Raw genomic sequence first — 12,739 nt, forward strand, 5'->3', positions numbered from 1 at the left:
ATAGTGAGCCAATCAGGGACTGTGTTTTAACAGCCTCTGATTGGTTCCCGTAGTTGATGCGTGGAAAAGGCCGCTGGCAAAACACTCCCTTAGCAACGAGCGGCAACGTTATCATTATGGTTTTGGGTTGTCCGTCCGTCCGATGTTTGTTAATGCAATATCTCGGGAACGCATTGACAAAATTTCTTCCCCTTTGGTAGAAATGTTCATTGGCACTCAATGATGAACTGCTTAGATCGTGGGGTTCAAAGGTCAAAGTTCAAGGTCACTGTGACCTCACAAAATATGTTTTTGGCCTGATGAACACAATATCTCAAGAAAGGCTTAACGGAATTTGTTCATATTTGGGTAAAATGTCCAGTTGGACTTAATAAGATTCATTGGATTAGATTTTGGTATTTAAATGTCAAAGGTCAAGGTCACCATGACATCACAAAAGGCACTTTTGAACACTAATGCTAGCTAGCTAACGATAATGCTAATGCTAGCTAGATAACGCTAATGATAATGCTAGCTAATGCTAATTCTAACACTAATGCTAGCTTTAGTGTTAGCATTAGCATTATAGTTAGCCTTAGCGTTAGCTAGCTAGCATTAGCGTAAGGGTAAGGTTAGCAGTTAGTTAGGGCTAGGGTTAGTTAGGTTAACTGCAACTTGCATTGTTGGGCGGAGGCATTTCGCCGCTACGTGGTTTTTCTAGTTTAGGCATAGGCCTATACACGGGAGCCATGTTAATACTAAGACAGGGTGGTGAGAAAACAGTGGATATGCTGTTCTTCCGACTGGATTTGACAAACCTTGTGTTACGCTGGCTGAAGGAGTAATTCCCGCCCACTGAGATCGTTCTGGCCGGCTGGAAGGACAGACTGAATCGGAAAAGGGATTTATTTTTTTGCAAAGAGGTCTGGCTTCCAGGCTAAGTTGGAAACGCGTCATCTCCAAACTAGGTCTGTTCAAGCTACAAAACCAGAGAAGGGAGCCAAGGCCTCGAGAGAGTTTGCCGGTTGCAAAATGGCGGCGTCCTGAACTGCCTTGTTGAAGGCCACATTAAAAGAGAGTCCTCGAACGCGATGCAGGGACGTCTGGAACTACAGAGCAGTCTGTTCTAGCTGGCTAGATACAGGTACAGAACTACAGAGCAGTCTGTTCTAGCTGGCTAGATACAGGTACAGAACTACAGAGCAGTCTGTTCTAGCTGGCTAGATACAGGTACAGAACTACAGAGCAGTCTGTTCTAGCTGGCTAGATACAGGTACAGAACTACAGAGCAGTCTGTTCTAGCTGGCTAGATACAGGTACAGAACTACAGAGCAGTCTGTTCTAGCTGGCTAGATACAGGTACAGAACTACAGAGCAGTCTGTCCTAGCTGGCTAGATACAGGTACAGAACTACAGAGCAGTCTGTTCTAGCTGGCTAGATACAGGTACAGAACTACAGAGCAGTCTGTTCTAGCTGGCTAGATACAGGTACAGAACTACAGAGCAGTCTGTTCTAGCTGGCTAGATACAGGTACAGAACTACAGAGCAGTCTGTTCTAGCTGGCTAGATACAGGTACAGAACTACAGAGCAGTCTGTTCTAGCTGGCTAGATACAGGTACAGAACTACAGAGCAGTCTGTTCTAGCTGGCTAGATACAGGTACAGAACTACAGTGCAGTCTGTTCTAGCTGGCTAGATACAGGTACAGAACTACAGAGCAGTCTGTTCTAGCTGGCTAGATACAGGTACAGAACTACAGAGCAGTCTGTTCTAGCTGGCTAGATACAGGTACAGAACTACAGAGCAGTCTGTTCTAGCTGGCTAGATACAGGTACAGAACTACAGTGCAGTCTGTTCTAGCTGGCTAGATACAGGTACAGAACTACAGAGCAGTCTGTTCTAGCTGGCTAGATACAGGTACAGAACTACAGAGCAGTCTGCTCTAGCTGGCTAGATACAGGTACAGAACTACAGAGCAGTCTGTTCTAGCTGGCTAGATACAGGTACAGAACTACAGAGCAGTCTGTTCTAGCTGGCTAGATACAGGTACAGAACTACAGTGCAGTCTGTTCTAGCTGGCTAGATACAGGTAGAGAACTACAGTGCAGTCTGTTCTAGCTGGCTAGATACAGGTAGAGAACTACAGAGCAGTCTGTTCTAGCTGGCTAGATACAGGTACAGAACTACAGTGCAGTCTGTTCTAGCTGGCTAGATACAGGTACAGAACTACAGTGCAGTCTGTTCTAGCTGGCTAGATACAGGTACAGAACTACAGAGCAGTCTGTTCTAGCTGGCTAGATACAGGTACAGAACTACAGAGCAGTCTGTTCTAGCTGGCTAGATACAGGTACAGAACTACAGAGCAGTCTGTTCTAGCTGGCTAGATACAGGTACAGAACTACAGAGCAGTCTGTTCTAGCTGGCTAGATACAGGTACAGAACTACAGAGCAGTCTGTTCTAGCTGGCTAGATACAGGTACAGAACTACAGTGCAGTCTGTTCTAGCTGGCTAGATACAGGTACAGAACTACAGAGCAGTCTGTTCTAGCTAGCTAGATACAGGTACAGAACTACAGAGCAGTCTGTTCTAGCTGGCTAGATACAGGTACAGAACTACAGAGCAGTCTGTTCTAGCTGGCTAGATACAGGTACAGAACTACAGAGCAGTCTGTTCTAGCTGGCTAGATACAGGTACAGAACTACAGAGCAGTCTGTTCTAGCTGGCTAGATACAGGTACAGAACTACAGAGCAGTCTGCTCTAGCTGGCTAGATACAGGTACAGAACTACAGAGCAGTCTGTTCTAGCTGGCTAGATACAGGTACAGAACTACAGAGCAGTCTGTTCTAGCTGGCTAGATACAGGTACAGAGAATAATGGGCTCATTCAGTTCAGAACATGAGACTCTAAGCACAGCAGAGGTGGTATAAACCGTTCCTGTTCCATGGAGCTTCATGTTTGCTCGGGTTGAAGAACTATCCATACTGAGAACTGTTCTGAACCAGCAGGTCTGGGATGAAGACACACTCACTGTCTCTTGCACACACACACACACACATAAACACGCACATACACACATAAACACGCACATACACACATAAACACACACAAACACACGCACACATACGCGTATCCACACACATACTGTATAAACAAGAACATGTCTATGTTCCCCGGGTCCTATGTTCCCCCCGAAAAAGGGTCCTATGTTCCCTGGGTCCTATGTTACCCCCGAAACGCGAAAGAAAAACGTGATTATGCGATCACATGTTAATGCCAAAAGGGGCAGATTATGCACCTATTTTAGAAAGATTGCATTTTCACCACAATAATCGCAGAATTCCGTGCAAAATATGCGAGGCTTGCATGATTTCATGCCCGCATTATTTCACATCGTTAAAAAAATGTTGCATGTTAACTTGACATGGGACGTATCCCAGATAGCAAGCGGATCTGGGCCATATACAGGCCAGATCTGGCCCTTGTGGCTTAGTTCCGGCCCATATATGGCCCAGAATCATTACACATCCGCTTGCTATCTAGCCTGTGATGCGCAACGCATATCGCCTCAGTAGGCTACCCAAAGCAGCTCTGTAGGCTATTCTAGATTGTAAGGCTAGACTACTATTGGTTTTATGTCAATGGATGGAGAAGCTGCTTGATGCCTTGGTGAAGTTGACAGTGTCCCAGTCCAAACCCATCCTGCTGTGAGTTGGGATATGGCTCATGAGAGGCGCAAATCCGTTGGGGGAGAAATCTCCGTGGTGAGAGGATCCGCTCGCAGTAGAAATGATAGTCACTCAACCACTATGTGCTTGAAATAACTGAAGTTTAATAAATAGGCCATCACACACACAGGCTACTGTAGGCCTATGAAAATATATTAATATTAATATAACAGTTATCTAATTTGGTGATATGCCTAACTTCAGAAAAGAAAAAAAAAGAGAAGCACTAAAACATTCAACCCCGCATATTCCATTGCATAATCATTGCATTTTGTGTGTAAGAAAACAAGAAACGTCCCACTCGGCCTCCAGTAGAGTGGCCTACTGAGGCGATACGCGTTGCGCATCACATAGGCTAGGCTACGTCTGATCCATGTCAAGTTTATGCAACATTTTTGAAACTTGATGTGAAAAAATGTGTGCATATTTTGCACGGAATTCTGCGATTATTGTGGTGAAAATGCAACCTTTCTAAAATAGGCGCATAATCTGCCCCTTTTGGCATTAAATCATGCGATGGCATAATCATGTTTATCTTTGGCTTTTCGCGGGGAACATAGGACCCGGGGAACATAGGACCCTTTTTGGGGGGGAACATAGAACCCTTTTTTGGGGGGAACATAGGACATGGGGAATATAGGGATGACCCCATATAAACACACACGCCTACATGCACACACGAACACACGTGCACACACACACAGTATAAACACATACACCGTACAAACACACGCATGCATACACACACATGCACGCGCGCACGCACACACACACAAACTCACACGCACACCTAAACCCAAGATAGAAATATTCTAGAAGACATTGGGTGTGTTAAGTAGCTGAGCGCTCAGTGAGCGATCAGTGATCAGAACACACTTAACGGGTTGCTCAGTTACGCTCAGACTGATCTGCTCAGAGCACAAGTGGGCAGTTTTGAACTATGATCTGTTTGAGCCAAACACCACGTCATCATCATCATCATCACCTGAGCAAAAAAAAACAAGGGGCGCGTTTTGTCTTGGACATCGTTGGGACGCTGCTCGCTAATCACACATGGTGAAAAGGTCTCCTAGCAACTCAGCGCTCGGTTAGAGCAGACCGTTAATAAAGCATTATGGAACGAGAAGCCGTGGGATGTCACGGATATCGGCACAGCTAGCGGGAGTGGTTAGGCACGACGCGCAGCGGAGCTGCCATTACACCCCGCTAACCGTGGCGATATCCATGACATCCCACTGCCTCTCGTTCCATAATGCTTTTATACAACGGTTGCCACATTTATCCCTCAGTATTTCAAAAAGAAAGACAATACGAACTTTAAAATTTATTTTTAATGGAACTATTTGTTAATCATTTGCGGATACCTCCGCTGAAAAAGGGAACGTTGCCAGGCAACGACAATGCTACAGCACATCTTTGTAAACATTGATCTGGACGTTGCCACGGCTACTAATAAGAGGTGTTTTGATATTAAAAGATGAGCGAACATTCCATTTTAGCGTGGGGATATCGTGGTTATCACCACGGCTGGAATGCAAACTGACCAATAGAGACAATGGACCGGATCTATACCGATGTATAAGTCCGCTCAGCGCTCAAACTGAGCATTCGCTCACTGAGCGCTCAGATACTTAACACACCCAATATGTGAAGATGTTCAGACAGTTTTATTCATGGTAACTCATGATGGCTGAGTTAAAACCTTCCCAAGGACCATTCAGGACACACTGACTTATTTCAGCTTTAACAGAGTTTAACAGGGTCCGCTTTTCACAGAAAATGAACTGTATGGTCAGATATGGACTGTATGGTCAGATATGGACTGTATGGTCAGATATGGTCTGTATGGTCAGATATGGTCTGTATGGTCAGATATGGACTGTATGGTCAGATATGGACTGTATGGTCAGATATGGTCTGTATGGTCAGATATGGACTGTATGGTCAGATATGGTCTGTATGGTCAGATATGGTCTGTATGGTCATATATGGTCTGTATGGTCAGAGCATTCTACGTGAGACCTGCCTACGGCAGACAGAGACACGTTAGCGGCCCGTTGACATGCCGCAACTTTGCCTTTACATTATGTATCTGTAAAGTTTGGTTGTCCTGGGCCCTGTGATGGAGGAGTGTTTACTAGTGGAGCTGAGAGGAGTCCTGTGATGGAGGAGTGTTTACTAGTGGAGCTGAGAGGAGTCGTTAGTCCTGTGATGGAGGAGTGTTTACTAGTGGAGCTAAGAGGAGTCTGTGAAAGATTTTTATCCTTGGTTTAGTTAGATTGTGAAAGAATACGCTGAGTGGTCGATCAAGCTGGTTTTAAACAAAGTACAATAGTTTATTCTATGTTACGATTCTGCAGAGTCGGACCCTCGCACCGGAAGTGAATCCAGGCAAGAGTGAGTTCACGGGAGGACGGGGTCTTAGTTTATACAGTGAAAGAGGAAGTGACAGTTTCAGGGGGAAGACAGGGAAGTGATGTCACACAGGGAGGGATTTGTAGTTCTAACAGACTGATCTATGAGAACGAACTACAAAGTTTAGAATAACAGTCAAGGGGGAAAACAGAACACTTTGTTGAGACTTGAAATTCATTCACAATTCCCCACTTTGTGGATTAAATATCCACAACTATAATAGAAATGAAAGAATCAACAATGTGGAATCAAATTATAAAATAGGCCTATCATAAAAATAATCCAACATCTTTGGCAAAAATCCTATTCTACACATATGGAAAGGAAGTAATCTATTTCTCCACTAGGTGGAGCATAATAAAGATTAACAAACTCAAAGTTATTTAACACACCAAGATCATTTTCTTCTCATATGCAATCACGTACCAAAACTCCTCACCTTAATTTGGCATAAGCAAGGTAAAAAGATAACATGATTATTAATCTAAGACATCATATATTCATGACTGAGTGGGAAAAAACCTCTTTGTTTTAGAGGAAAACCCTTAAATTCAAATTAGAACCAACAGATTATGTATCAAAATATTCCAAATAGTCAATGTCAATGGCACAGACATCATTAAGATCTTGAATTGAATTAATAGTAAATTTAACTTTTTCTATCATTATTTAGGCAGCATAGGCATATCTGGAACAGCATTTAAACATACACTTAAGAATATTTAAAAAAAAATAATACCGATGAAGAACATACATACAACTGAAAACACACATATTTGAGAATATCCAGGACTTGCAAAAGCATTCCATTTAGGAACATTATCTAAGATCTGAATACCTTTATCGTTTGCTTCATGGAACTCAATGTAGCATTTGGATCTGAACTAACCGAACAGCAGATATAGCCAGTATTATCTCTAAGGGAAGTCTATTTTGTAGCACAATCTTTTCCATGTAATTTACTTCTGTAGCTAAGGCTGAAATTACTTGGTATTATGCGATCATGTGTCATGCGTTCATGAGAGAAATAATATACTGAAACTAAATTGAAAATTCGAGACAGCTCTATGGTGTCTAGTTTGATTGCTGATGAATTCCCTGCATTTGAGTGTGATCAATCTTCTTAATCCTGGACATTACATGAGCAAGATAACATTCATATGACACTGTTGCACTTTAAAGTTGAATACGCTATTTCCCTATAGCTCAAAAATACGCCATTTGGAATGGCTCTCTGAACCTTAATTTCACATCTTATAAATATGCTTAAAACATTAATTTGTCCTAATCTATGTGTTGTATCTGAAAATATTAATACATGCTGTGATATATTGAAGAGGTCACTTCAAATTGTTTAACTCGCTTTTCAAGTTCAGCCCTGTGGATGCAATTCTGTAAGGCTTCATTTTAATACTTGGTTGATGTAGTTAGGTGCAGAGCAGTTAAACACAGTTAAACACAGTCCCCTGAGAATAGTCTGGAACAGCTTCTACAAAGATCAACTTTATAATTATGAATTTTCAATACTTCTATACCCACTCTAAACCAAACTCCAGTCACAGTTTCAACAGTATAACCTGGAAATCTCTGTTGCTTTCAAATCTTATATATGCAGAATGTAGTATTTTCCATTCATCTTCGTCTACCGTATAGACCCAACAGTCAAGTGGAGTGCAACATTCAAATAGGACAAACGCTTGTCCATGTTGCCATAACGATCCTGGGAAGGAGGTGACAGGCAAGGTCACTTCTTTCAATAGCTCCTCCTCAGAGGAAGCCACAGTGTGGTGGCCCATGATTGTGTTTTGCTGGAGTGGTGGTCAGAGTTGTCATCCTGACTGAATGAGGAAAGTAGTGCGTTATTCTTTGTCTGATTTCTCATCTGAGGAGACCAGAGAGTGAGCTTTCGCCCTGGTGGTGACACAGGATATTGCATCTTGGTTGTTGAATCCTCGGGCCGGGTGCCTCGTCCTGGTTTGGAACCAGCCTGCAGTGGCTGGCGTGTACCCACAAAGTCCTCTCTGCTACGCCTGGGTTGGCAGCAGGAACTGGTACGGGCCCAGCCAACGGGCACTCTGGTTTCAGGTCTCTGCTCACAACCCATTGGCCTGGTTGGAAATGATGCAGGTCGGCTCTCTCAGGTCGGCAGAGACCTGTGAATCCAAGGATGAGAGAGACAGCATAGACAAAACAGGATAGCACCGCAGCTTTTAGCAGCGGAGTTAGCAGCCATACTACCTATGGACACAGGATCAGAGGTTTCAATAGGAGCTTGGCCTTTGCCACCATCTTAAAATATTACACATTAAGTTTCTTCTTCAGCTCTGCATCTTGTTCTTTCAACTACTTTCTAATTTCCTTCAATTCAACCTCCTCACTACCTTCAATTCAACTTCCTCACTACCTTCAATCCAACTTCTTCATTACCTTCTTCACTACTACTACTAGTCTGTTTCATTAGCAACGACCAGTTAACGTGATAACATCCTTCACTCCCCCTCTTTTTTTAAACATGATCTGGTCAGTGTGCTAATTTGAAAACATAATGAAAGCATGGAAGATGCAGTATAGGTTATGCTAACTATGAAATGAGCATTCATCCACATTCAAAATCAGAGTGAGAGGAGAATATCTGAGAGGATTGAGCGTGGCTTAATTGATCTCGTTCACTATGTTGAGTCATGTCTCTCTGCCTTCTGGAGGAGGAAGCAGAGTTAAGAACAGTGCATCTTTGAAATGTACGGTCAACAGTTCATTCTTATTAAAGCAGCAGCCACGCTGTGTGTAGATGCGATGTAAAAGATGAATAGACACAACATGCCGGACATGGACAAAACAGTGTGCGCAGTGCTACTAGGTCTGAAACATAGCGCCAGTGGTAGCTGCCACTGATTTCAAGTAGGACCCAAGTCCTTTTAACAGAGTCAAGTCTTAAACAGGGTGTAGTCATTGTTAGAGCCAGTCGGGCTCGTCAGTCCATGTAATCTTGTCAAGTGGAGCTAGCTTTTGTCTAATGAAGGTTATGTCTGCAAAATCATGGGATGACTCTGCAGTAGCCTAGTCCCAAGCAGTGCATTTTTGTTTATTTATCATTATTAAGTGATCAAGGTAATTAACCTGCTCACGCACCAATTAGATTTAGTTCTTAGAAATTCTATGGCCATTTCCTAAAATAAAACAACATATTCGTATCATCAAACCATGAGTCCTTGTTTCTAACAAGAAAATGGTATTCAAAATAATCATTTAAAAAGGGGAGCGCCAACACATTATGTAAAACAGCGCCCTCTAATGGTAAAAGCAAAAATTTCCTTAAATCAGGGTGAACAAATGGAAAAAATGCATTATTCAAACCAAAATAACATTAAATGAATAGCTTCATATGCGGTTCTTAAAGCCTGAACAAATATAATTTTCTAAACCGTTCTCAAAAGAACACTAGGGGTGTTATAAGTTGAGCTCAATTTCAAATAACCACATTTCTGCGTTTGAGGACAGAGAGTTATGAGCACGCTTAGGACGTGATGGTTCCTTGGGTCTGACAACCGCTTGGTTACTATTCTTAAATTTAGCCTAGATCATATCTATCTCTTACCCACAGTCAGTTGGGCAACGTGGGGGTGAGGCGTTTGACCAGCGTCCCCACGAACCAAGGTGTCAGCCCATCTAAATGGGAAGTCGGTTACCCCGGTTGCTGGAGTCACCTGGTGTATCCAATTCCTGGAGTAGCCTCCATCTCTCGTCCCGTGCCTGTGTCTACTCTGTAAACAAACTTCAGAAATAATACGTGACACATTTGTTTTACCATGCAGCTGTCTCTGTGGGCCGTCAGACGCACAGACAGAGCTGCATGGGCAGTTTACATACAATAAAAGACAGACAAAATAAAAGACAGACAAAATGAAAGACAGACAAAATAAAAGACATTTCAATTTCTCACCACTCTTGTGGGTAACACCAGGTCTTAGAAATTATGCGCCGGAGGCACATAAACATAACAAAATAAATCATAGAACGCAGTTTTGATAAATTGGAGTGATGTCTTTTCTTCTTTTTTTTTCAAGAATATGTATCTGAGCATATTAAGTTAACATGACAATACAGTGAATTGAGTTTGAAGTTAGCATCATCTAACACAACTTTAAGTGGCAGTCATTTCAAATTATTAAAATACTTGCGGTTCCAACCGGTTTGGCATTTATCCGGTAGTCCAGGAACGTCAATTCTCTGTAAAACTCAAAACCAATGAATGTGCATCTGAAATCAGTAAAACATGAAATCTTAAACAAAACAAAATTCTCAAAATTGGGTTGTCAGACAATATGTATAAGACTAAGATATTGGCAAATAGGAATGTTTTTTTTTTTTTCCTTACCTTTACCCTTTCCTCCCCCCCCCGTGTCACGTACACCCTCACTCTCCCTAGACTTTCCCTACTGCACTGTCTACCTGTCCTACATCTAGTCCGGAACCACCTCCCTGTGGAGTATTAACAGAAGACTTTTGAAATTTAGCATATAGTCTACATGTCCTCTGTAAATGTCCTCTGCGGTTGCAGAAATAACAACGCTGATCAGATTTGTAAACCCTGCTGTTTTGTTGTGAATATCTCTGATTATCTCCATAGCCTCCATCTTGTTTTTTCTGTACCCCCATCGGAAGTTGCTTAGTGCGAGCGATGTTGTTGAAATACCTACACTGTGCAGCTCGTAGTCTCACCGAGTCCCTTCTTATCTCAGCTTCACATTGTTCACTTAGCAGACGGATTATTGGCAAGCATAGTTTACCAAACTCATTAACCAGATGTTCAATAGAATCAGCAGAACCTGGACGGTCAACTTGTTAGTTAGAAGCAGAAACAAAGGGATGGGGCAGAGACACTGAAGTGTCAAATAGGTGAGATGGGGTCACAGAGACACCAATTGGAGCGTGAGACACAGCAGGAGGGTATGAAACAGGAGAAGCAACCCTATGGTCAATGGAAGAGGAACCAGAGGGAGGTGTGTCCGAAGAGTAATAACCTAGGGGGGCCGTTATTTCAGACATCCTTGTTTGGGGTAAGGGGGTTCCAAAAAGAGTACCAGTTAACGGTAAGGGTGTTATCTGAGATGTAGCAGGCGTAGAGGTGACAGTTGGTTGAACAACAGGAAGGGACGTAACAGGAACAACGGACGTGGCCTGAAACAACAAAACTCTTGTTTGGATAGGTGTCAGAACAAGGAGGGGGGCCTCCTGTATAGGGCCAGGATTGGGGGTTGGTTGAAACTTGCAGATCAACCCTATCTGTCCCTTCACTATTCTCACACACATGCTTTCGTGTACTAAAAGTAGCTCCCATTTTAAAAGAAAATATGAGAACAAACAATGTAATAAAAAGTTACAGAAAAAAACTAAACACGTTCAGTCAACCAAATTACTGCTGTGCTGAGAGATACTTGTTTTTTTTTATCCTGTTATATTTTTTTTTTTCCCCAAAATGGCAGACTTCAGAAGCCAAATTGGTTGACCCTCAAGAAGAAGAGAAGAGGGAACAGGAAGTCTCTTTTTTTTTTTCACACAAGCAGCAAAACAGGAAGTTAACCACGTGTGCACAGAGGGTAGAAGAACTAACTAACACATGGGCTAATCAACCTGTGGATGAACCAGCTAGCATTGAAACAATAGAACAGAGGAGATAGCTAGTTTGTAGCTAGTTTTGAGCAGAACAAGAACAGTAGCCTAGCTAGAATGCAGCTAGCATGAAAATCAATCACAAATGTACACAAACCAAAACCCAGCATAACCCCAAAACACCCAGCATAACCATGGGTTTAACAGTAAAACAGGACCTCAAATCCCAAAACAAAAACAGATCTACCTTGGCGTAGACTCAAACATACAATGGACCAATATCTTAAGAAGCCTCAGCTTCACATGGAACACAAAAACGCAGCACAAACACACATCCATGTCTACAAACAAAACGAAACAAATTAAGGATTACGTCGTAGGTACGACTACCTAGCTAACCCCCCCGGGGATTCCAAATAACCTTTCGAAGTGAAACAGCCATCTTCGTGTCGTGCTCCTTCACAACACGAGATACAGAAATAAAAAGAAATAATGAGCCTAAGACAACAAGCTCTCTCGCGCCGTGAAAACCCCCCACAACGCGGATCCCAAAACAATCAAAAGAGCAGGCTTTCCGAAAGTGAAACGTTGTGTAGTACTAAACACACCCATTCTCAAAAATGCACGCTTACAAAACCAACCCTGGTATATAGGTCTTTAAGCGGGCATGCGGCTCAAAAACCGACCTTAGCTAACCAGGACACGTGTGCGCGACACCGGCTCGAATAAACACTATTGTCTAAGTTATCACACAGCTGAACAAAGAAAGGGACCACTCTAAACTAGGTTCAAACAACGTACCAGACTCTCAGCAAGTTCCAGGCTGACTCGGGCCTCGGGGGAAAAACAGCACCAGCTAGATGTGTCCCCAAGATTGAACTCCCCCGTCCTTTGAGAAAAGCACGTCACGCGTCCGTGAATTCAGCCCAAAACAAACCGAAAGACCAGCAGCTGTCCCATTAGAACATTTTCGTAACATATCTCGTCGCCATTATTGTGAAAGATTT

The 12,739-nt window shown here is 42.8% G+C and overlaps 1 protein-coding gene across 3 annotated transcripts in view; it reads left to right on the forward strand.

Moving 5' to 3' along the window:
- gatb (glutamyl-tRNA(Gln) amidotransferase, subunit B) overlaps positions 1-12,739 on the forward strand; it is a gene marked incomplete at its 5' end in the record, with an annotated part of 68,656 nt that overhangs the window by 18,770 nt on the left and 37,147 nt on the right. The window lies entirely within an intron of this gene.

This window comes from Borostomias antarcticus (genome assembly GCF_949987555.1).
Source record: "Borostomias antarcticus genome assembly, chromosome: 20".
Taxonomy (NCBI): domain Eukaryota; kingdom Metazoa; phylum Chordata; class Actinopteri; order Stomiiformes; family Stomiidae; genus Borostomias; species Borostomias antarcticus.